The sequence below is a fragment of the Microtus pennsylvanicus genome, chromosome 21, assembly GCF_037038515.1.
Source record: "Microtus pennsylvanicus isolate mMicPen1 chromosome 21, mMicPen1.hap1, whole genome shotgun sequence".
Lineage (NCBI taxonomy): Eukaryota > Metazoa > Chordata > Mammalia > Rodentia > Cricetidae > Microtus > Microtus pennsylvanicus.
The window spans coordinates 33186318-33210980 of record NC_134599.1 but is presented as its reverse complement, the minus strand read 5'-3'; positions in this window follow the sequence as shown (position 1 = coordinate 33210980).

Here is a 24663-nt window from a genome sequence, read left to right as displayed (position 1 = left end):
ATTATCGTTCACTATAAAGTGATTATTGTTTGGCAGTTCCTCAAAAGTTAAACATAGAATTACCATATGATCGAGTAATTTCACTCTTGGTATATACCCAAAAGAATTGAAAATGTATTTTCAACAGATACTTGTACATCAATGTTCACAGCAGTGTCATTCACAACAAGCAAAGGTGAAAGCAACCCTATGTCTACCACGGCAAATGAATGAGTCCTCAGTACTCACGCGGACATAAGTTTGAAGCAATGGCATTGAAATTTAGTGCCAAGTATTAAGCAAGAATAAAAGTTTGATCTATGGCACACATGGCTGAACCTTGCAGATATAGTGCTAAGCGAAATACTCCAGGCACAAAGGAAAATATGTTCAGATTACACTTGTATGAGGTCCTCAGAATAGACAGATTGTTAGCAGCAAAGGGTAAAATGGAGGTCACTAGGAACTGTGGGGAGAAGGAGTTAGCATTTAGTAGGCACAGGATCCTGTTTGGGATGACGGAAGTTCCGGAGCTGTATATGGATGATGCTATCAAACCTCTGTGAATATCATTAATAAGACTAACTCTTTCCCTAAGATTGTTAAAATGGCCAATTTTGCTATGGTGTATTACCTTAATTTAAGCATGTATCTAACTGTCACCTCCTGTGACCATACAAGACTTTCAGTGGAGGGAGTGGGAGAGCAACCCAGTCACATAAGCTTCAACCTACAGTCTGTCCTGCCTATGGGATGTGCTGGGGTAAGGGTGGCCTAGACATTGAGGGAGAAACCAGCCAATGACTGGTCTAGCCTAAAACCCATGCCCAGAGAGTAAAACCCACTTGTGACACTGCCTGGAGCACTGGAAGCCGCAAGTGGGTTGATTCAGAGACCGAGGACGGAACCAAACATGACTGGAAGGAAGAAATGTCAATGCAGCGATGTCTAATGATATTCTGCTATGCATGTAGATTGGTACCTAGCCCAACTGTCATCCAACAACTGATGGAAATCGATGCAGACCCACAGCCGGATATTAGGCAGAGCTTGAGGAATCCTGCAGAAGAGGAGGAAAACGGTTTGTAGGAGCCAGGAGAGTCAAGGACACCTCGAGAAAACCCACAGAATCAACTAACCTGGGCTCGTAGGGCTCACAAAAACCGAACTGACAACTAGGGAACCGGCATGGAACTGATATAGGAACTTTGCCAATCGATACGCTACAGCTGTGTAGTTCGGTACTCCTATGGGACTCCTAAAAGCGGAAACAGGCTGACTCTAGGTCTTTTACTGGCTTTTAGAACTCTGCTTCTCATGCTGGGTCACCTTGCCCAGTCTTAGGACATGGGGAGGTGCTTAGTCTTAACTGCAACCTGGTACGCCACATTTTGTTGACACTCATGGGTAGAGATCTGCAAGCGTAAGAAGGGGAAAGGTCTCACAGGACAAGTGGCTCCAGCAAGTATCTAAAGACTTGAACTTGAGGTGCTTCGATGCCCAGTGGGATGGAGTCATCCTGCAAGTCAGATAAGAAGGTATTGACGATTCACCAAGGGGAGGGGGAAGGGCTTAATGAGGAAGTGAGTAGAGAATGTCCATCACGAAGTTTCACTCGGACAAGCTCTGGGCTAGGGAGGAAGGTGAAGCCACTGGAGGAAGCAAATCTAGATGGCAGGGCTCAGAGGAGCAGGGCACTAGAAGATGGAGAAGAAGAACCAGAACTTCCATCAACAAAGGTGTGGAGGGGTTGGTCCTGGTCAATGGGACTAGAGATACTGATAAGGGCAAGTGAACAGAAACCATCTCCCAGACCCTGGATCAGTCATATGGGAAAGTTGAAGAGGCAGAGGAATCCCAGACTTGAATCCCGTAAGTAAGTTTCTCTGTGTCCTGGAAGTCAGTTTGGTCCCACCAGCCATCTCCCAAATAACTACACTGAGACTTATTATTAATATTAACTGCTCATCTGATAGCTTAGACTTGTTACTTACTAGCTCTTACAACTTAAATTAACCATTCCTTATCTACGCTCTGCCACATGGAAGTACTTTTCTCAACACTACATGTTCATGCCTGCTTCCTCTGCTTCTGGCTGGTGACTTTCTGACTTTGCCCTTCTTCCCAGTACCCTCTCCATCCCCAAAACCCTGCCTAGCTATTGGCCAGTCAGCTCCTTATTAACGATGAGAGCAGCACAGCTTCACAGTGTACGGAAGGATTATTCCACAGCAGAGTCCAATCTAAGTTTGGCAGCCACACCAAACAGCAACTATCATGGTGGCTCCAAGCTCTTTCTAAAGACCCCAAATGCAATTCCTGCATTCTGTTCTTGTACTCTGTCATCTCTGGCTACATTAGCCAGCTTTCTGTTTCTATATCAACATACCAGACAAGCTAATTTAAGAGGAGAAAGGTTATTTTGTTTCATGGCTTCAGAGGTCTCAGTCGATGGTCAACTGGCTCCATTGCTACCTGTCTCTGCCTCCTGAGTGCTGGGATTAAAGGTAGGTACCAGCACCACCTGGTTGGCAGATGTTCTACATTCCTGGCATGTTTAACTTCCCGAGATGTCCTCTGTACCATCTCTTCCACTCTTATGCATTACCACTCAAGGGGATACCTATAGGACTTCAACATTGCCATATACTTGGCTTAGGATATGTTGCTTTCATTGATTGAATAAAGAAAACTGCCTTGGCCTAGTTAATAGGGTGAACTCAGGTAGGCAGGAAAGACAGAACAGAATTCTGGAAGGAAGAAGGCAGTGTGGCAAGCGCCATGGCTCTCTTCTCCAAGATGGACGCTGGTTAGACTCATGCCGGTAAGCCACAGTCAAGTGGCGATACACATTAATAGAAATGGGATAATTAAGATGTGAGAGCTAGCCAATATGAGGCTAGAAATAATGGGCCAGGCAGTGTTTAAATGAATACAGTTTCCGTGTAATTATTTCGGGTTAAGCTAGCCGGGCAAGAAGGAACAAGGGGCCCTGAGCTATTTTACAACATATACTGCCTGTTCTCTGGGCTTCCCTTCAAAATCTTGATGGAGGCTTCCATGATCCTATAGCACTTATATTTCACACGCTTTCAAATCCAGTATCATATGGATGATGTCAAGCCAACAAGAACAGTAGGTGCCCCCATCCCCAGATCACAGCAATAATGGCATGTGAGAGCCTAGCTGGCTGAGATAATAAACCGGAAGAACCAGCTTTTTAGGTGTGAGCACAGGGGCCTGATGCATATCCTGAAGCTTATGGTGGATCCAGTCTGGCCAGATTCTGAGATTCGCATGAGACTTCTTCCTTTCACCTAGCTCACTTCATTCTGAAATGATCCTAATCTCTTAGGCAATGACCCCGTCCTTTGTCCTAGCTTTTCAAGCCCAAATGACAAGTTTTCCAAGTCTTTCTGTTCTGCTTTTTCTTCCCGATGGTCACTGTAAACTTGGCTAAAAGCAATTAGCAATCATCACGCCATGGCCAAAAGGCGATGCTGTCTTGAAATTTTCTCTCCCATATGAATTAATCTGTCACCTTGAGATTTAGTCTGATATAAAGTCTTGGGAAAGAAACAGAAACAATAACAAGAAAATGCCTGTAAGCACCTTATTGGCCAGAAGAAACACGAGCAGTCTCTAGTTCAACTCCCCATACAGGCTTTGGTTCTATCTGAAATGTCACACTGATGGCAACTCCTACCAACTTGGGATCTTCTGAGTTCCCACCAAGTGACATATGGGATTCTACTTGTCATGTGTGATCTTTTTCTCTTCCTTCAAATAATTTCCAAAGGCTTCTAAGCCACATTGTTAGGTGATGTCATGTCACACCCCACTTTCTATAGCTATGACAAAATATCTCAGGTAATCCATCAAAGGAGAGAAGACTTATTTTGGCCTATAGTTTCAGGCCCTGTTCACTTGGTTCCACTGTTTCTGGTCCTTCGGGGAAGAAAACAGCAGGTCACATGGTATGCCGTGGAGAAAGATACTCGCCTCATGATTGCAGGGAAGAGGAGAAAAGCAGGAGGGGTTGGGAACAAAATATCTACTTCTAGAACATTCTCTAGTAACCAACATCCTCCAACTGGAAAGCTCCTACTGGCTCCCAGTAAAACCGTCAAATTATGAATTCGTCATCATTGGTAGGTCCTACCCCTCACGAGCCAGCCGCCTTCCCCAAATCCACCTCAGCACCAACACAAAGGATCAAGCCATCAATATGTGAGTTTGGGTGGAGAGTTCAGATCCGAACCGTGACACTGGGCACAAAAACAAAGGCCACATTTCAGGCTCCCATGTCACAGAGGAAAACCAGTTTTCCTTCAGGTTGTGTTGAGAACCTCAAGCCTTGTCCTCTCTCTCAGGCCAGGAGCAGCCGGCAGGCAGTTCGCTCCTTTCCTCTCTGTGAGTAGCAACTCCGTGTTCTTTCTTCCAGAGGAGTTGTGTTTCAGCCGGATGTACTGCTACAGTAGGCTACAATAGCCTGAAGATTGGGAAACGGGCTGTGGAGGATTTCAGAGACAAGGGTGGGCCCTCTGGCTCTCTTGTAGTGACTGACTCCTTCAACCTGCAGGGTCACCTCTTCCCACTCGCGGCTACTGTCACCTGTTCCTTTACTATCAGACACTGGCTATATAGGAGGCTTTTCACTTAATAATAAGACATCTTAACAGCAAACAGAAAATCTCCTACACAGAGATCAAGTGAGATGACAGTGGATTAGCATTTTAATTAAACGCAGCAATTCTAATCAGTTTTATCATTATAGAAATACCCAACATTTTGACATATTTCAGGTATAAATTGATAGTTCCAGTCTGGTGGCAAATTGAAATAATTTTTTTTCTGGTGATATTTGTAAGTGTTCAGTGGCTGCCAGAGATGGTATTCAACATCAGAGTTACAGATTCTAGACAGTCCCATTCAAAATAGTAATTCTGCCATCGTCCTCCCTCCATGGGCAGGCTTCAGAATGATTCCTCCAGAAGTTACACACACTATAAGAGATTAATATGGTGTTTTATGATTTACAAAACTCACACCAAAGGGTAGTTTGTTTTCCCTGGTAGAACGGCATACTTCGTTCTCTGGTTGAAAGGTACAGCAAGCATGAGGGACGTGGATACTGTCTTTGTCTCAGCAATTACCAATTAACTGAGCTTGGAAGTTGTTACTTATTGGCACAGTTCTGCGGATGCGCATGGGCACTGTGAGAGGAAGCTGTTCCTTCCAGATGAGGCAATTAGGGCTCGTAGCGGTTAGGTAGTTCACTAAAGGCATGCAGCTATAACTTAAGAATCAGGACCGCAGCCCACAACAAGCAGGCTCTTCCCTCTCCAAATGATACAAAGCAGGATATTCATGACAAAGCAGGGACTCAGTAAGTGCTTACTGATTCGCTCTTCCCTCTCTATGCTAGCCCAGAGAAGACTCTTCATTAAAGGTCACCAAAAGCAGGAGTGACTAAGCAAACAGAGCAAGTTCCTTGCCACCTTTTCTCTGCACCAATTCTCTCGCCCCCGAATCAGGACTACCGTCACCACCATCGTGACTATCATCAAAATACCCATTTGACCTGAAGGATGTTTTTAAAGAAATGAAATGTATCAATAGACCACACTTTTTGTTTGTTTGTTTTCTTTTTTACACTACTTTTGTTTTGTTTTTGTTTGTTTGTTTTCAAGACAGGGTTTCTCTGTGAAACAGTATTTGCTGTCCTGGAACTCACTTTGTAGATCAGGCTGGCTTAGAATGCACAGAAATCTTCCTGCTTCTGCCTCCCAAGTGCTGGGATTACAGGCGTGTACCACCACCTCCGGTTTATTTAATTGTTCATATTTCTGATATTACTATTGTTTTTCTGAGACAAGGTCTCACATAGCTGAGGCTCCTGATCCTCCTGAATCTGTCCTCTCTACTGTGCTGGGAACTTAGCCACTCAGTAAACCCAGCATACCTATCCCCACTTCCTCCCTCCCCACCCCCCACATAGACAGTTTTATTCCTTAAAGTTTACGTTAAACTAAGTATACCCTTGGCCCCAGTACCTTAATAGTTCACCTTAGTGTTTAGCCATTAAGACTTAATGTAAAGTCCCTTGAGAAACATGAATAACTTTTTTTAACCAAGTTAAGCAATTCGTACCCTCCCTTAGAAGCCTTCCTTGCCATTTATAACCACATAAAATTTTCAGAAAAGCATCACAGAAAATTTCGCAGTGAAATACTGTACCCACCCAAACACAGTAAATGGCCATCAAAGAAAGCATGTTGAAAGAGTTCAACTTGGAGGCTGTAAGTTTTGAAAACTTTGGAACACATCAGAGGAAATCAAATCACCCTGAGAAAACTGGCCCAGTAAATATTCCAAGCCCTTTGTAGTCTAATTATACTGCTATTGTTGCTGAGAAATATTTAGCAATGCGTGATGTTTCAGGATGCTGGAACTCTGTGAGGCTGACTGATGTTTATGGATAAAAATCAAGAAATATTTCCCTTTATTTAGCATTATTTTACCTCTCAAAAATGTTTTATTTTGTTTATTTTCTTTTCTGGAGCACTTGACAATCTATTTTTTTTTTAACGTTCCACAGAGCTTAGCTCCGAACCACCAACCCTACGCAATAACTGTTTGTTGAGTGAATATCAGTATGTTTTCCTTCTATGACCTGTGCGCGATTGTGAAAATGAGGTAAATTCTTACTAAAGCGTAAAGCATAAGCACAGTTGTGTGCGCATACTAAACACCACTCAATCATATACTTGAAGATGATTAATATTATGCCATATAAACTTTGCTTCAGTTAAAAAAAAATCCTTCACCTAGAGAATAGCCACCTGTCTGCAAAATTCCACATGACGCCTTCTTACATGCTCATGCCAACTGTCCAGTAAAAAGAGGGCATGAAGAGTTCGTGAATAGTAAATTTCTTTTAAAATATTAGTAAATAGATAATTCAAAGTTGCAACAGAATCATGAGGCAGTGGTTTGAAATATGTTTAGTCTTCAGGACATATAGAGGAGCATTTTGGGTTTTTTTTCTGGACTCTGCCTGCTGCTCCTTGCTGGGGTTCCCCAGCCCCCCTGTTGAGATCAGAGCCCAGCCTCAGTGAAGGCTCTACCTGTTTCCCCATCTAGAAATGCTCTCAGTGTCAGAAGCCAGCAATTCCATCCCGACACTTCCATCCTGTCACCAACGTCAGATCAGAGTTTAAAATTCAAGATGGCATTTCGAAGGACCACATACTTAGAATTTCCAAAACAAGATTCCCCTTCTTTTATGACAAAGTGATAACAAACTTTCCTTAATTAATAAAGAAAAAGCTTCTTCATTAAGTGTCGTTGAAAATATAAATGTAATTTCCTCGGTTTGGAGACATTACTTTCTTTTCTCACTGCCGGCAATCCTTTAGTTCTCCCCTGAGAGGCCAGCTGTGGTGAGGGACGGTCTGCGAACACTGTCCGTGGTCTTCAAGCCAGGGAGATTTTAAATTGGGAAAGGCCACTGATTGCACACTTGTCCTCAAAAAGTTAACGCACTCTGAAGAAGCTGTAGCTCGGACTTGGGTCGGTATCAAACTTTCTGCTTTCTGATAAAATCCCACTGCGGTGGCCCAGGAGGAGCCCAGCCTCCCCCTCTGTTTTACTTGCTCATTAGGTCTGTAAAAGAAAATGCAAATCCTCCGCTCTTCATTAACTCATCTTAGAAAGTAACTCAGATGTTCCTAATTTCTCCCCCGATTTATCAGAGCGCTCTCTGCTAACCTTCGAAAGCATTCTATTCAAGAGTCTCAAAGACAAAGGATGCCGGACAGAAATAAATGAAGGAAAGTCCTGACGGGAGCAGACAAGGAGAAACAGGGAGAAGTTTGGTAACTGTTGCCTTGCAATTACTTCAGGTTCTGTTCAAACCGATGGACACATTACACTGAAAGTGTTTTATTCAGAAGGTTCTCTGATGTCATCTAAGAAAATAACCAAAGGGCCCTCGGTTACAGTTTAGACACCAGGCAAGAGAAGGGGAATCAGCATTCTTATGTAACCCTCCCTTCCAAAGCCGGCAAGGGGGAGGAAGATTGAGGCGCCATTCAACCTGAATAAATCAAACATGGGCATTTTTAGCTCCTGAGAATCTTCTCACTATGGGACTCTACCTCTCCCTGTGTGTTGTAAAAATCTCTCTAACAGTAGGGTTTTGTTTTGTTTTCCACACCAATATTAACTAAATCCTGGGATCTTCTCCGAATGTCTCTCTATGACTGGGTGATTTTAAAAAGAATTCTGTTTATCCAACTCATGATGACAGCGCTTATATTTTTCCTCAAAAAGGGAGCTAGAGGAAGGGCAGGAGGGGACAGAAAGGTAGGTAAGCTTTTGAGTAATACATGACACTTTCTTATAAATAAACAAGCTCTCTGCCCTCAGGACATCTGCTGTCAATAAGGCAACTCCAAGACTTAACTTAGTTTCTCACTTCCTCGCTAGAAATAGAAAAAAAAAAGCAAAAACAAACAAACAATAGCAACCAAAAAAATAAATAAAAGCAACATCAGAGATGATAATCACAGGCCCCGTCAAAAGAAAATGCTCCTGCCTAGGACATAGGGCATGTGGGGGCAGCTGATGAAGTGATACTCTTGAATACTGTCTGGATGCCTTCTTAGTCACTGGGCCACAATTTGGGCACTACATTCAGAGAGATTGTATAGGCAACCCCTAAGTACTCCAGAATCCCCCCCATGCACCCCAGAATTCCACCATATTTTTTTCAGGTTTTCAGTACTTAGAGACCTCCAAGTTAGGGAGGAGGCAGGAACGGGCTCTTTCCCAACAAAGACAATTACAGTTTACAATAAGGACCCCCAGGGGGTAGATCTGTATATCAGGCGGGGGTGTATATTTAGTTTGTTTTCCTCAGAAAAAGAAAAAAGAAAAAATTGAAAGATAAGCAACCCGGATCTTCTAGAAAGTCAGTTTCTGGGGAGGGCAGTGTCCCTGGGGAGAAGCTTTTGAGCTGCTCCTTGATTGAAGATTCAGACACAGGGTCTACTGAGAAGCCTCTTTTAAAAGGGCAGCCCCTGGGTTTCTGCATAAACGTTTCCTATCAGCGTCCAGAAAGGTTCAGAGGCACCTTGGGTGGGAGAACATTGTCCCCTCTACTTGGCCGGAACTGGATTGGTCCTCTAGGATGGACAAGGAAAGGAACTCAGACGTGGAGACGAAGCTCCTAAAAGGGAAGACAGGTCCAGGACCGGGCTCTTTGCTTTCTGGAGACGGCTTTTCGCTGTTCCTTTCCACCTGGTTCCCGGCAGGGAGTCCTGGCCCTCCTTTGGGGGTCTGTTGACTAATGAAACAGTGAAAGAAAGCATAGGTCAGCCATCAGGCAAATAATAAACATATTTGCGTTGCGCGTCTGTTAAGCCTGTTTAATGGGTTGTCCCTACATGTAAATGGGTTTCCTACCCCAGCCCCCATCGCTCCACCTGTATCAACAACAATGCCTCCGCACAATTATCTTACCTTAATGAACTTAATCTTTAATTTCCCAGCTTGGCCCTGGTCCTCAGTCTCCTAACAAAGGAAGTAGAACTGTTTGAGTCCCTGTGAGCCGCCTTCTCCCAACAGCTAGGGAAACTTTAGCCTCGACAAGGATTTTTGCCCCTTGTGGAACTGTCAAAAGCAATAAATATTTTTCTTTTTATTCCATCATTAGACCCTCCTAAGAATGCCTCCCCATTGTCCACTGTAATTCCCAGAGCTCTCTGGGCAGGGGCGTTATTGTGGAAAATGAATTCTGAAGTGCTAACAATCCTGCCAAAGCGGCTACACTGTTTTTTTCCTGAGGGCGTAACCGTTAGGAATGTGTCGCCTCACCATAGCCTGCTCAGCGAAAAGAGCACTTGTGTTTTTTAACACTGGTCTTTGAGAAGGATGCTCAAGTTAAAGCATTGTGGCCACTGTAAATAGATGCCCTCAGCAGAATAGAGCTTCTTCATTCTTAATTAGGGAAGTAACTCTAGAAAGACAGGATGTCACTCGCTAGGCTCTGCGCATTGTTGAGTTTGTGCTGGCCTCCACAATGTGAGGTAATTGGAGTTGTACCTTTTAGAAAGCTGCTAATTTCACATAGGAAGTGCTAACAAGACCTTTCTGGGCCGTGTTTTCCTTCTTCCTTTTTAAGGAAGTTACAGGCCTTCAGGAGTGGGAATGGCTGAGCCCTGGCCTGGCGAGGAAACAGCAGTAATGAACCACTTCAGCCCATAGTTAGAAAAAGAAGGCCTCATTTTGGAGTCCTGAGAATACTAGGCACAACAAAAGGTTCTGTTTAAGCTTGTTACCCAGGACATTCTTACAAGCTGCACAGTTCTCCCTGCAATGACCCTCTTCAAACAAGTGCATCAAGTTTGAGCAAATAGAAACACCCAACTTTCAAGGCGTAGAGTTATAGTTTTCTTTACAAAGCCATTTATATAATGTGAGCTGCAATTAGCATGGGACAGAGCAAGGAGATTTAGGCTGGGAAGTTCTTTAACAAAAGATAGAAATTAGTGGAATAAGTAACAGTTAAATATCGGCTCCAGATAACTAGTTGAAAAGGCCTTTTAAATCATTTACTAATAAAAAATAAAATAAAATGATCTTTCGTCAGACCTTGCTCAGCCCGAAGTATGGTCTTTTAAATCACTGAACTGATTAATCTTACTAATTTTAAATTATCCAGCAAGAATGGATCAGAGGGGGGAAAGTCCCCACACACCCCCCCCAGTGAAAGGCAGCACAGCTTTTAAGCCTGACAATTCCATCAAAATGTCCATAAAAAATTCAAACCATAATGAAATAAATTGCTACCTACATTATGAAAAGTCTGCAGACGCTTTTTATAGACTTGAAATGCAGAAGTTATATAAACTGCGCAGTAAAAAGAATTAGAAATTGACCTTTGCAGATCAAGGGCTAAAATTAACAGTCTTCAGGGGAAAAAAAATCCCCAGTTCACAATGGCTTTTAATGCCATTTTTCCTCCCCACGCTCGTTTATCTAATAACCATGGCAAGGTTAGGATAAACAATGAACAGTGTATTTTCACATCTTCCACCTTTTGTGTCCTCTATATGAATTTCTAAAACACTTAAGAGAATAGATACATAAACCTGTGACCTTCAAATGAGCTTTTTGATACTCTCAACATTTTGAATAAAAAGATCAGAAAATGGAACCACTTTTACACAGTAATGAATTCCAATCTGTTGGGTAAACAAAGCTAAATTTTAAAACAGAGACCTGACATTTGTATAGCTCAAGAAGCCATTCTGTTCTTCTGGGGGTGGGCTGAGGAGGGAGGGGACATTGCCAGTTCTTTGCTACCTTAGGCTAAATAATGACCAAATCTACAATTCACATAAAAAGGAGAGAGAGAGACAGAGACAGAGAGAGAGAGAGAGAGAGAGAGAGAGAGAGAGAGAGAGAGAGAGAGAGAGAGCGCCATTTGGCTTTATTCAACAGAGAGCCACAGTTTCTGAGCAAGGACAACAAAAATGCCCAATTTTTATGACAATTTCCCCCCCACCTCTCGAACAATTGATCCACCTCAAAAAAAAAAAAAAAAAGGTGGTGGGGGTGGCTGATGGAAGAGGCCCAGGCCGCCATTATGGAGCTAACGCTTATTGACTGGGAGCTCCAAGGGCCTCCAAAAGTTACTCCAATTTCCGTCGAGCTTTTGTGCATCCCTTGTCCTGTCTGAAAGGCTCAGTTAGGTATTGTTGCAAAAAAAGTCTGCGTCCACATTTGTTCCCCTCTAATTCATACTCGGCATTGTGAAGTTTTGCTATTCAGGGGCTGATTGGACAACAGCCCTGACAATGGCCAAGCGATTAGTCGCTCAGCGTGGGCTGGGGTTGTGGGTATAAACCTAGGGATGGGGCTGGAATTCACTGGGGCATTCAGCTTCCTCTGGGGCCTTCCTGAGAGGCCAGGCCTGCTTTGCTGCAGGTAATGCATTCCTTCAGAGCCGGGAAACCGAATCCTTGTAATTAGCGTGTCCAGGACTGGGCAAGTCGCCCCCTCCCTTGCACGTCGGCCCTTGGGGGGCCCCCGAAGCTTTCTAAGGAGCTCAGCCCCTGAAATGCGCCAGCCTCATCGAATTGAAAACTTTCTCGGGCGGCTCGGTGGGCCTGAAAATCAGGACACAGGGGAGGGGACCCGGGAGAGCCGCAATCGGCGCACTTAACCCTTGGCACGCCGGGTGCCCGCCGAGGCCCGGCCGGCTGTCGTCCCCGCCCCAGCCCCCCCCCCCCCACACACACACACGTACAACCTCCCCACCCCTGGTCCGCGCGCCCCTGCGGGCGTCTTCACAGAGGGACGTCGGCGTCCTGGGCTCAGCCACCGCGACTGATCACCGCGTTAAGTGTACAGATGTCAGTCTGGTGTTTTACATGTCAGTAACTTGAATTCATTTACATTTATTTTCTTATTGTTTTATATCATTTTATGACAATGTGCTGCATAATATCACTTAAATCTTTAATGTACAACTAATTCTCTGCCATTAATTTGTCAACATGATTACTGGATATGGCACCCGGAAAAGCAGGCTGCCTTGAAATACGGATAAGACATTTATGGTTTTTTTTTGTTGTTGTTGTTGTTTTTGTTTTGGTTTGGTTTTCATGAAGGTTTACACATGAAATGACAAGGCTTTAACTTGCCTATGATCTTCTCAAAACTGTAATTTCAGTACGATTCCCACTTGGCATTTAGGAATTCCAGCTATCAGTTGAGAAGGAGACCCACAGAGAGCCTCTTTCTAGAATTAATTACGCAGAGCTGCGGCCTCTCTGTTGCAGCCGGAAATGAGCCAGGATCCAACCCGATCAAGACAAAGATACCCCAAAATGGTCTGGGACAGCAGGTTCGGGCTGACTAGGGCGCGGCCTGGTACCTGCTGGCTGCTGCAAGACAAGGAGAGAAAGAAAGGCGCCGGGCCAGGGCTGCGACCCAGGGCGCATGCGGGCATCAACCGTGCTGGGGGGTGGGGGGAGCAAAGGGTGGTGTCTGTAGACCAAGCCTTTCTGGACAACCCTGATTTTGGGGTTCCCCACCCCAGCAGCTGCGTCCTCCGTCTGGCGCAGGCTGTCCAACCTGGGAAAACGGGTCCTTGTCTCCACGCCCAGGAAAGACTGGTGCCCTGCAGCTACCATCCAAGCAATAACACCCCAACGCCTGCACCACGGCAATTAAAAAAGAAGGGGTGCCCCAAACCTTATTAAACATTCAAATAGAAAAATTAAGATATTCTGGGCAAAAGAAGTGTTTAGACAAAGGCTGTCTGCTTCAATTTCCCCGTTAAGCGGGGAGCTGGCTGCTCGGAGAGAGAGTGACGGTGGGTTCCATAAATTAGCTGAAAATCCCTCTTCTCGGGAGCCCAAGTTATCTCCCCGTTGCCTGCAGCTCTGATTTAGAATGGGAGCCGGCTTGTTTACCGCTTTAATTAATGCTCCTTTTCAAGCGGGGAGGAGGGGAAGAGAAAGGGAGGGTAGGGATCCAGCGATAAACAGGTGTAGCGGGCGGTGGCTTTCTCGCTGGGGCGGTGGCAGCCTCATCAGGCTTGACTGGGCTTGACCCCGCCGGCGAAAAAGGTAGATGGCCCGGTTGGAAGCGCAGTGGGCGAGCATTATTTTAACGACGAGCCTGTGATTGGAATGGCTTAACGGGACAATCAGCGCTTGGGTTGGTTCCCCCCCCCCTCCTCTTTTTTCTTCTTCTCTTTCCAGAATGCATCTGATTCTTCCCTGTTGTTGAACGGAGAAACAGAACTTGACGATATAGGTCGAAAGCCTTTTCCGTCTTCTTTTTTCAGCATTCACCTCTCAGTGGAAGGAGTGAACCACTCAGGGAGGAAGCACAGCCCTGAACGCAAGCAGGGGGGACCGGCTTTCCTCACTCGGCATGGGAAAATCCCCCGGCATTCTCTCTTTATTTACTTACTTGGGCTTTTTTTTTTTTTAATTCCGAAAGTCCTAATAATATCTGGGATTGGACTGTTCGCGGCCTACATGTTTCTGTGACCTTAAAGATAACCGAAAGGCTTAGATGGAAATGGAGTTCAAGCGCCAGCTAATTTTAAAAACATAACTCAAAACTCATTCGCGGGGGAGAGGGGAGGCAGTTTCTGTAAGCACAGGCAGAACAGGTTTTTAAAATTAATAGCTAGCTCTGGTATTTACTAAATGATAGTTATATGAGGCTGAGGGCCTAGTCATCAACAACAGCAGGTGCCTAAGGTGAGAATATGTGTTTTGTGTCTTGAAGACACCTTGTCCACTCTGCCCCATGCCTTCCTACCCTCCGCTGCCTCCGGAGTCCAAACATAGTCAGAAGTTGGCTCAGGCAGTCACACTGGCCTTGTAGAGGAAGGGAATTAAAAACAAAATGACCCGCTTGATGCCAACACCCGGGTCCTACCTAATTCTGACTACTTCCCAACGTGGCCGGCTACCTTTCAGAGAGAGTTTAGTGACTTACTCAAAGCACAAAGTGTCAGGGTAGGGACAGAACTGAGGTATCTCTGACTCTTGGTAGAGCAGTGGTGACCCAGGCTGCTACAGTCCTGTAGGGAAGGGGCTCCATTCTGGATAAAGACTGTCTGCAGCAGGGCACGGTGGCCTTTGGCCACTGGAAAAATTCCAGAGCAATCTCCACAGACCTTCAGGCTCAGATCCATGGAGATACTCCCCACCCCCACCTATCAGCCCAAGTACTGGAGGGCCAGAGAGGGAGGATGGCGTTTGTGAGTGCAGTCTGGAAGCGGTCTGGACCAGCTTTGCCTTCATACCCAAACCTCTAGTAATTGCTTTTCTTTTTCCTTTCAGAATTTCCAGATTCTAAGGCAGGAGCTTTCATCCGGGTTCTATGGTGTATTCACTTGCTTGCTACCAAACCTCCATCTCTGAATGCAACTGATACCTTTGCCTGTTTGTCTCACAGAGTAGGGTGGGGCCCAAAGGATTCAAATGCGTTGGTCGTTATGAAGAGTTTTTTCAAACACAGCTTCTTTTTTTTTTTTTTAGCAATCTCCCAGGATTATAAGGTCCTACCTAAAGAAGTAATAATAATAATGATAAACCCACTGTATAGATTTTGAAGGCTGGGGGTTTTATGAGTAAGACATGAGCCTGTAACTGTTTCTAAACATGAAAACCCAGGATCCCTTACCAATGTGCTGGAAAGCACATCTAGTGATTTTATCATAACAATATGATGGACAAGATTGTTGTAGTCATAAAAATGATAAGAGCAATGGCATGCCAGATTGGTGCTAAGTCCTTGAGACGCACTTCAGCGCTCACTGTCACTCTGAGAGATAAATACTGTTGTTACCAGGCCTACCGTACAAACGAGGCACAAGGCCATTTGATGACATTAGTTGCAGGCCGCAACACTTGTATTTAAACTCAAGTGAGCTGGCATTGGACTCCCGAATATGCTATTTCCTAATTCTCTACCTCTTGCTACACTACTTTTTTTTTAATAATTTATTTTTATTTTATGTGCTTTGGTGTTTTGGCATGGGTATCCGGTTCCCTGGAACTGAAGCCACAGGCAGTTGTGAACTGCCATGTGAGTGCTAGGAATTGAACCCAGGTCTTCAGGAAGAACAGTCAGCTCTCTCAACCGCTGAGCCATCTCCCCAGCCCCGCCATGCTGCGTCTCACGCTACCTTTTAAAGCTGATGAACATGAAGCTCAAGGAGGTGAAGGGAGTGTGCACCCGGTCATTAGGTGTTTATCTCATGGCAAAGTGGACCTAGAGCTTGGGTCTCCTTACGCTCAAAATGGTCCAAAAGGATACATAGGAGTTACTCGTTTCACCAGGCCTTCAGCCTCCTCTGGACACAGACCTCCTGGGCTTACATATTGAGCGCTATACCAGATACATTTCTTTAACCTCACTGAGCTGGAGGATCACTGACTGAAGGAATAGAGTCCACCAGGAAAGGTCTTTGGCAGTGAATACTGAGGAGATGGGCTTGGAAATCCAAGGCTGGCTTGTGGGTCCAAAGGAAGAAGGAGATGAAGGAGAACAGAAGAGGGCAAATAGGGACAGGTTAGAAGGGGGGCAGAGCTTAAGCATTCACTCCATAATGAGATCTTCACTGTGACCATCCCTAGAGAGCTCAACTATGGTTCTGGCCCCTGGAGAAAAAAAGGGGAGGGCATCATATGATAGAATGTTGAGGGAAAAAAAAAAAACAGATGCCTGATGGACAGGAGGTCATCCAAAGAGAAGACAAATCTGGACTGATAAGTATCTCTCATGAGGATAGAGAAAGGCCACAACGCTTAGGAAAGGAGAGTGGCTGAGGAGGAGCTGTATGTCACTGAGGGGAACTGTATGATGTCACTGAGGGGAACTGTATGATGTCACTGAGGGGAGCTTATGATGTCACTGAGGGGAGCTGTATGATGTCACTGAGGGGAGCTGTATGATGTCACTGAGGGGAGCTGTATGATGTCACTGAGGGGAACTGTATGATGTCACTGAGGGGAGCTTATGATGTCACTGAGGGGAGCTGTATGATGTCACTGAGGGGAACTGTATGATGTCACTGAGGGGAGCTGTATGATGTCACTGAGGGGAACTGTATGATGTCACTGAGGGGAACTGTATGATGTCACTGAGGGGAGCTGTATGATGTCACTGAGGGGAGCTGTATGATGTCACTGAGGGGAGCTGTATGATGTCACTGAGGGGAGCTGTATGATGTCATTGAGGGGAGCTGTATGATGTCACTGAGGGGAGCTTATGATGTCACTGAGGGGAGCTGTATGATGTCACTGAGGGGAGCTGTATGATGTCACTGAGGGGAGCTGTATGATGTCACTGAGGGGAGCTTATGATGTCACTGAGGGGAGCTGTATGATGTCACTGAGGGGAGCTGTATGATGTCACTGAGGGGAGCTGTATGATGTCACTGAGGGGAGCTTATGATGTCACTGAGGGGAGCTGTATGATGTCACTGAGGGGAGCTGTATGATGTCACTGAGGGGAGCTTATGATGTCACTGAGGGGAGCTGTATGATGTCACTGAGGGGAGCTGTATGATGTCACTGAGGGGAGCTGTATGTCAAGCTGCAGAACTCCAAGCCCATTTTCCTGACCATGGTGATAACACCCCAAAGAGATGGTGGGAGAGATGTACAGGCTACTCAGGCTCTGGGGCTTGTGGTCCCTAGCAAAGACCTCAGGAAGCATGTCCTTATGCCTGATGGCTCTTTCCTCCAAGAGAAAGGCACAACAACATTGGCCCGAGTCACTGGAGACCCAGTTCCTGGATTTGGTGGGGATGAGCTGGTGATGAGCAGGAGGGCTTAGGTATTTGGTGCTGGCAGGTCATGACATGCATCACTTCTCTGGAGTTTCTTTCTCTGAGGACTTTTCAACTAAAGAGTATTGAGATTAGGGCAAAAACATCCATTTAAGGAACTAGAAATAGGAAATAGTCCTTGTGTCTCTCCCTGTCAATCCTTAAGATGGGCAAAATCGCAGTGGCTGTATGCCGAATGAATGAACCATGGAGGTCTACAGGGGCAACCCGTGACACTAAGAAAAACAAAATACCTCACCTCCTGGGAGAGGAGGCGAGGACCTCTATCCATGTCAAGCTCTTTAAGGACTTTTGTTCTGTTTCCTCATCAGTAAAATTCTTAACTGTAGCTCAGGGATCAAAAACACTTATTTGACATCTGGGCAGTACATGGTAAGTGAGTTCTAGGGACTGGTATCACACGTGTAGAAAGCACAAGGAATGAGCAAAGAATTTCATGATTCTAAATTTTAAACACCGAAGAAGAATTTAGAGGCAATATTGTTTCATGTTTTCCCATCTCACTCTCAAGGCCATACTGGGTTATACAGGAACAACACACAAAGATGTTCTTGCATTTATAAAAATTTTAGAATAGGTGCACGCCTTTAATCCTCAGGAGGCAGAGACAGGTGGATCCCTGTGAGTTCGTGACCAGCCTAGTCCAGGACAGGCTCCAAAGCTACAGAGAAACCCTGTCTCAAAAAAAAAAAAACCCACAACAAAAAAAAGTTCAGAATAGTTAATACTTTAAAAAAGGTTGTCATAACTCCATTATCACCTACAGACATTGACAATCGTCAGTCATGGTGGCACATGCTATAATCCAGGTTAGCATGACCTTGTCTCAAAAAAATCAACCAAACAAAAGTTGACAATAGTTTAATATCATCAAATGCCAAGCCAGGATTCTAATTCCCTCATTTGCTTTCCAAGTGTTCTTTTACAGGTGGTTTATCAGATCAGGGTCCAAACAGGGGTAACACCTTGCATTTTGTTGCTCAGGTAAGAACGTAACCTCTCTGCCTGCCAAGCCTGGGAGTTTGGCCAATCCAACCAGAATGGTGGTTCCCCAGCACCTTTTTAGAATTACTTCATCATTTAGAAAAACTCTTAGACATTTATTAATTACTCAAGCTCCCTACTCAAAGTGTGAAGGTCCACACAAAAAGAATGCTTCTCAGGGACATAGAGGACAGCTAGCTGGGGTGAAGAACAGAGTGTCATCACTCTTGAGGTCCAGTTTGACTTAGATGCTGAAGACTTGGGGTCTCACATATGCTGAGTACTTGCTCTTCTGCAGAACTGCCACCCCAGCCTAAGGAGGATGAATTAATGGTTCCTACCACTTTTCTTTCAGGGATTAAAGGGTCGTTTTGATCTGTTTGACTCTTAGGTCTTCAGGTAGACCCAGGGTTGCCAGGTTTAGGATGGGAACTGTGTTCCAATATTGCATTTAATGTGTATTTAATCTAGCAACCCCAGGTGGAGCACCCCGATAATGGAAAACAAAGTCATACACATTGTGCCTCAAAGGTACTTATTTATTACACTACTATTACTCTTTTCCAGTCAGTTTTTGGTGAAATTCAGAATGGGGAAGAAGCTTCGGTGCTCACGATTTATGTTTTCTAAGTGCAGGCACATACATTTTAAATACAAGCAAACCCATGCACTACGAGGAATTGGCAGCCTGGAATGCTGTTAACACATTCATATGCTTCTCCCTAAATATTCAAGGGTAGACATTGAGTCCTACATGAACCCAGGTTGGGTATGGAAGCTTATTTATATCTGTGATCCCAGTTTTTGAGAGGCTGAGGCAGGAGAATCACTACATGTCTGAGCCAGCCTAGGCTACAGATTTGAAACGCTGTTTTAAAAAAGCCAATCCCTCCCCGCCAATAAAAGATACTTGTACATTCCAGTCTTCTATGGCTTGCTATTGTAATTTTAAAAATATTTATTTATTTATTTTGCATGCATCTATGCTATAGAATGGGGGGGGGGTCAGAGGAGATATAGTGGGAGGTGCTTCTCTCCTTCCACCGTGTGGACAACAGGAATTAACTCAGGTTGCCAGGTTCGGCAGCTGGCATCTTTACCTGCTGAGACAGCCAGTTGACCCAGGACTAAATGAAACTTTAATGAAGTGTTCAAACCTGTACTTATGTATCCATTGACTTTCAGCGGAGCCGCTAGACTGTACATGGTAAGGAGAGAACTGTGTTGCCAATATCCTCTCCTTTCCACTAACTTTTCTCCCTTCCCGTGCTCCACCTTCTGCTCTACTTGTACTTCTGCGTGACTGTGGTGGATTCTGTCCTCACACAGCGTGCTTCTTCCCCAAACTTTGCCTGAAGGCAGCCTTTTCTTTTTCTAACAGTGTTTCCTGTAGGCCCAAGTTGACCTCACTGTGTAGCATAGCTGAGGCTGATCTTGAACTTCCAGTTTTCTCAGCAAAGCCCTCCATCCCTTCTTCCTTCCTTTCTTTTGGGACAGGTCTCACTGTATATCTCTGACTGGTCTGGAACTTGCTATATAAGCCAGGCCAGTATCAAACTCACAGAGATCTGCCTGCCTCTGCTTGCTGAGCACTGAGTGCTCAGCTTGTTGCTATTTATTTAGGGCTATTTATGTAGCCCTGGCAGGCCTGGGGTTTGGGATTAAAAGCGTGTGCCATAACACCTGGCAGATCTTGGGTTTTTAAAAATCAATTCTTCCCCTAATTTCCAGTTACCTTTGTTTTCTTTCACATTCCTTGCTGTTACCTCCTCCTCCTCTTCATCCTCCTCTTCCTCCTCCTTCTTCTCCTCCTCTTCCTCCTTGTTTTGTTTTTGGAGACAGGATTTCTCTGTGTAACAACCCAGGTTGTTCTGAAACTTGCTTTGTACACCAGGCTGGCCTTGAACTCACAGAGATCCTCCTGCTTCTGCCTCCAGAGTGCTGGGATTAAATGTGTGCTCTCCTCCAGGTGTCCCTGCATTCTTATTTCCAGCCTATGAATCGAGCTATCTAATTTACAGAGAACTGCCCTAACCCTTCTTTCTCAGACTTGTGTGACTTGTTCCGGTGGGGGCTGGTTGTGCCCAGGCTTTGCCCACCTGTCACCCGAGACTTCCTGTTCTCTCAGGTTAGAACCTAGATATTCTTTCTCCTCCCATCTTTGAGTGCCTTCCTAAGAAAGGACGTGCAACTCTTTGAACACTTGCCTTTCTGAAGCCCTTATGTTGTCTGTCAGAACAGAATCCAAGAATGGGAGGAGAATCCCAAGGACTTGTGCGAACACTCCAATAAAGGAAGACACAAGAGTTGCTTCACAGCATGGAATTCTTATGGATGGGTTTTGGTGCCCCTCCCAGGTGGAGAGGAGTGAGTTTACTTCAGATTATTTATTACAACTGGCTATTGTTATTTGTTTATATGTCTCTATGGAAAAACATGGTTTTGCCACGTTCAGCTTGACCTTGTGATTGAAACTTTATTCAGTTGATTCTCCTAAGCCCTCAGAGTATAAATTGTCTGATGCTTGGAATAAATTTGGCTATCACATGAGACTTTAGTACGTCTCATTTACTGGCTTCATTCTCCCAGGTCCTGCCGCCTAGAGAGCAGTGACAGCTGTCCACAGGCTCACAGACAGAGTATGCATTGACTCCTGTTTCTCTGGAGGTGATCTTTTACTTGCTATTTTGAACTTGTCTCGGGATGTGGTATTTGTCGTTTGTTATCGAATGCTCATCAGTCTTTCTGATATTAGGACGACTTTTTGCTTCGCTCTAGATTTTCTTAGTGTTTCTTCGATAATTCTATCTACTTTGCTCTATTTTTTTCTGTATTTCTAAGATTGATTTTAGTTAAATATTGGCTTATTCCCTATATCTTTTTGATTATTTTTTCCCATATTTTCTCATTTTACAGAATGCCCTTCCAGAACCATCAAGTTGATGATCAAAATTAGCCATCCCAGTCATCTTCCCAACACTAAGTATCTTTAAGAGATTTAAAAGTAATTCATTTCCTAAATTCTGGTCCCCAAAGAAGCGTGCTTTTCTTGCTTATTTATTTTCTTTATTATTTTTTGAGTTGCTGGGCATTGTACTCAGGGTCTTATACATGGAAGGCAAGCATTCTAGCACTGAGTTGCATGTCAAAACTTAATTTTTTTTCTTTCTTTCCTTCATGCATTTACATTTCCTTCATGCTCTTTGGACTTTTCCACAAATGATGTCCTCTTGAGTCAGGTCTTGATGTTGATGGGGTGGATTTGCTGTGTAATGGTACCATACACTGTACCTGCATGGACTTCCGTGGAACCCTGAGATCTTCTGGAAAAGCCCCCTCTGTTCTTTCTTTGTCAGGTCCCATCCTTGATGGGGTTCACATGTTTCAGGGTAGGGGCATGTGGGTTAGAAAAATTAGGTAGGAGGAACAGAGATACAAAAGAAATACAGAGACATAGGATAGAACCAGGAGGCTATCCAGTGAATACTGAATTCATCCCTATTTATTTTCCATATGCTTATATAACCCAATCCAAAAATGGGGGAAGAAGGCAAAAGACTGCTTTAACGTGACACAAAGAACAAACAGAGTGATTGCTTGCTTCAGTATTTGAAACATCAAGTCACTACATCCTGCATTAAACATTCTGTTGTGTATGCAGTGACTGCACCTTAGACCAAGCATCCTGGATCAAACCTCCTGTCAGATCTTTGAAGGAGCAGAAATAGGCTTGAATTCCCTGACCTTTGGTCAGAGAGGAATGGATCCACCTGTGGGCTATCTCAATATCCAAAACACCAAGTAACCACACCCTCGGTTAAGGTGTGTTTGTAGCCACACCTGAAGTCAATAACCTTGAAAGAGCGATAGTACGGTAGTACTATCTGACCTGCCGTCAGGTAGAGTAGAACCTCTTCTGTGGGCCTCCACCTCTCTTCAGGTCTGTTCTTTAAGCATCTCTTCATTTGACACCTTCTAGAAACTGGCTGGCACATCCTAGTTAATGCCTCTTCTCTTTACCGTTCTGGGTACTTTTTGAATTCTACAGTTCATATTGTTCATGTATTTATTATTACTTTTAGCTGTAATTGCTTTATTTCAATGCCTTGATGCCCTTGGGCCGGGAGAGCTCCCAGAAATCCCACGAGTTTGTTACTTAGCTTTCCAGTATCCGTGCTGTCTTATGTGGGGCCATGAACCAAGGCTTAGTCTTCTCCAGTCTCTACTCTTCGGGTCTGTAATCCCGTGGGGCTGCTTCCTTGACTATCCCATCTTACCCTTTCCTATGGGGCCTGGGGTACTCTCTCACACCTATACCCTACATCTTCTGCTCCCGTCTCAGCTGGCCTCAGTCCTCAGATGTCCTTCAGGTCTGGCCTCTAGCACCACAGACTGGGGAAAGCCTTCGCTTTCATCCTTTACCGCACGGGCTCATGGAACAATTTCTCTCTCCTTTCACAGCCCTTACCTCAGACTGTGATCCCTGTGAAGCAGGATCAGGTCTGTTTCTGCTCCCTTTAACGTCCTAAGCACTTGATCCCACGCCCTGACATACTTAAATACCTGTTGAATGACTGGACAGCATCAAGGAAGCTAGGAAAGAAACATTCCTTCAGCCATGTGCAGTTTGCAGAGTAATCCAGCACTAACCCAGCACAGCAACCAGCATACACGCTCCACCTCAGAGGCCTTCCCTTTGCTTTGGCCTCGGCCCGTGTTACGCCTTCCCTCAGCTCGTGCCTACAGCTACAGCTCCACCCGTTGGAAGCCTGGTGGTCACAGATGCAGCCTGCAGGGTGTGAAACCCATGTGGTGACCACCCACACATTCCGCAGGGACTTTTGGAGCAAACAGATGTGTGACTTGTCTCTGGACAAGGCCCTTGAAGCCTTGGAAGGATGGAAACAAGATTCACCCAGTGAGATTTTCTTAGTCTCGGCTACAGACACGCCCTCATCCCGGGAACCGGCGCCCAGGGTACCCAGACAACCAATGGTGGTATTGCTTGCCAAGAACAATAGCGCCTCACACCTCAACTACCTTTGGGCTTGGGGCTTCCTAGAGGTTGAGGCTCTTATTAAATTTGGGATTACCATGTGTAAAGCACAGTCTGCATTTTGTTTGCTCTGCCGTGTAACCTGCCTTTCTCAACACCCAGTCAGAGCTGCCGTTAATCCACTGACCCTGGGCTTAACCGGCAGGTGGCCAGGAGGCCCCACCAAATTCCTCTTGGCTCCTTTGTTACCTGGCCGGGGAGAGAGAGAGCTCTTGTTTGCGAAGTGTTTCTCCTCCCGCAGAACATTTTCGGTATTAAGAGTCCTTTGTCACCATAAATCTGAAGCAGGGGAGGATTATGACAGGCAGGTTGTCACCAGACTGTTTCCTCCAGCGGATCATGGGGAAAGTTTGGGAGCGGGGCTAATGAAACCTTTATTCTTGAGGACAAAGCCATTTCCATTAAATTACAGCTTAAGTCTTAACAATACCCCAGAACAAACCCAATTTGAATATTTAATTTAGGAGAGAAGGGGCTGAGTAAACACCTTTTCTGGCCTTCAGCTCCTCTCTCACCACACACCCGGGCTGCCCTGTCAGGTCAGCAACTTCCCAGGTGCGAAGATTCCAGCCTTCGGCAGGCAGTGTTTACAGAGTTCTAATGTTAAACTTCCAGCAAGTGAATACCGATCAGATAAGCAACCGACTAAAGACTGAAGACTCTTCCAGCCTTTGACAGGCAAGCTGCCTTCAGCACAAGGTCTATTTCCCCCGCTACTGCTGACCCAGCACTGCATCTGTCACCCAGCTCACACAGCTCCCTCCTTGGAGACGTTCCTTAGAGATGTTCTATAAGAAAGAAATGTCTGAAAATGCCTCAACTAAAGAAAAAAAAGTTACGGTGACGTCAAATGCCCTGAAAGGGAATAGAATTTTCTGTACCTTCCTTGTCTACTTGGCAACCAGGCAGCCAGGAGACAGGCTGTGAGATGGAGTTGTGTGGGCCTCTTCTGCAAAGGCTTTCTTGCCCCTCCTTACAGCTCCTCAGTTAGGACACCTCTGCTTTACAGTGAAGCCCCACTTTGCTCTGTCCCCCAAAGGCAGTGATCAGACACACCTACAGCCGCTCTCCGGTCTCCGACACTTAGCTCTGTCTTTCTGTTTCCCAGCCTCTATGCACCGCAGAGCTGATGCAGCCTCTACATCCCTCTGGAGGAAAGTGACTCATACCGGCACACATCATTTCTCTGTCAAACATTCGGTTCCTCTCTACTCAGAGAGGGAAAGGAAGGGAGCATGGAAGAGAAATC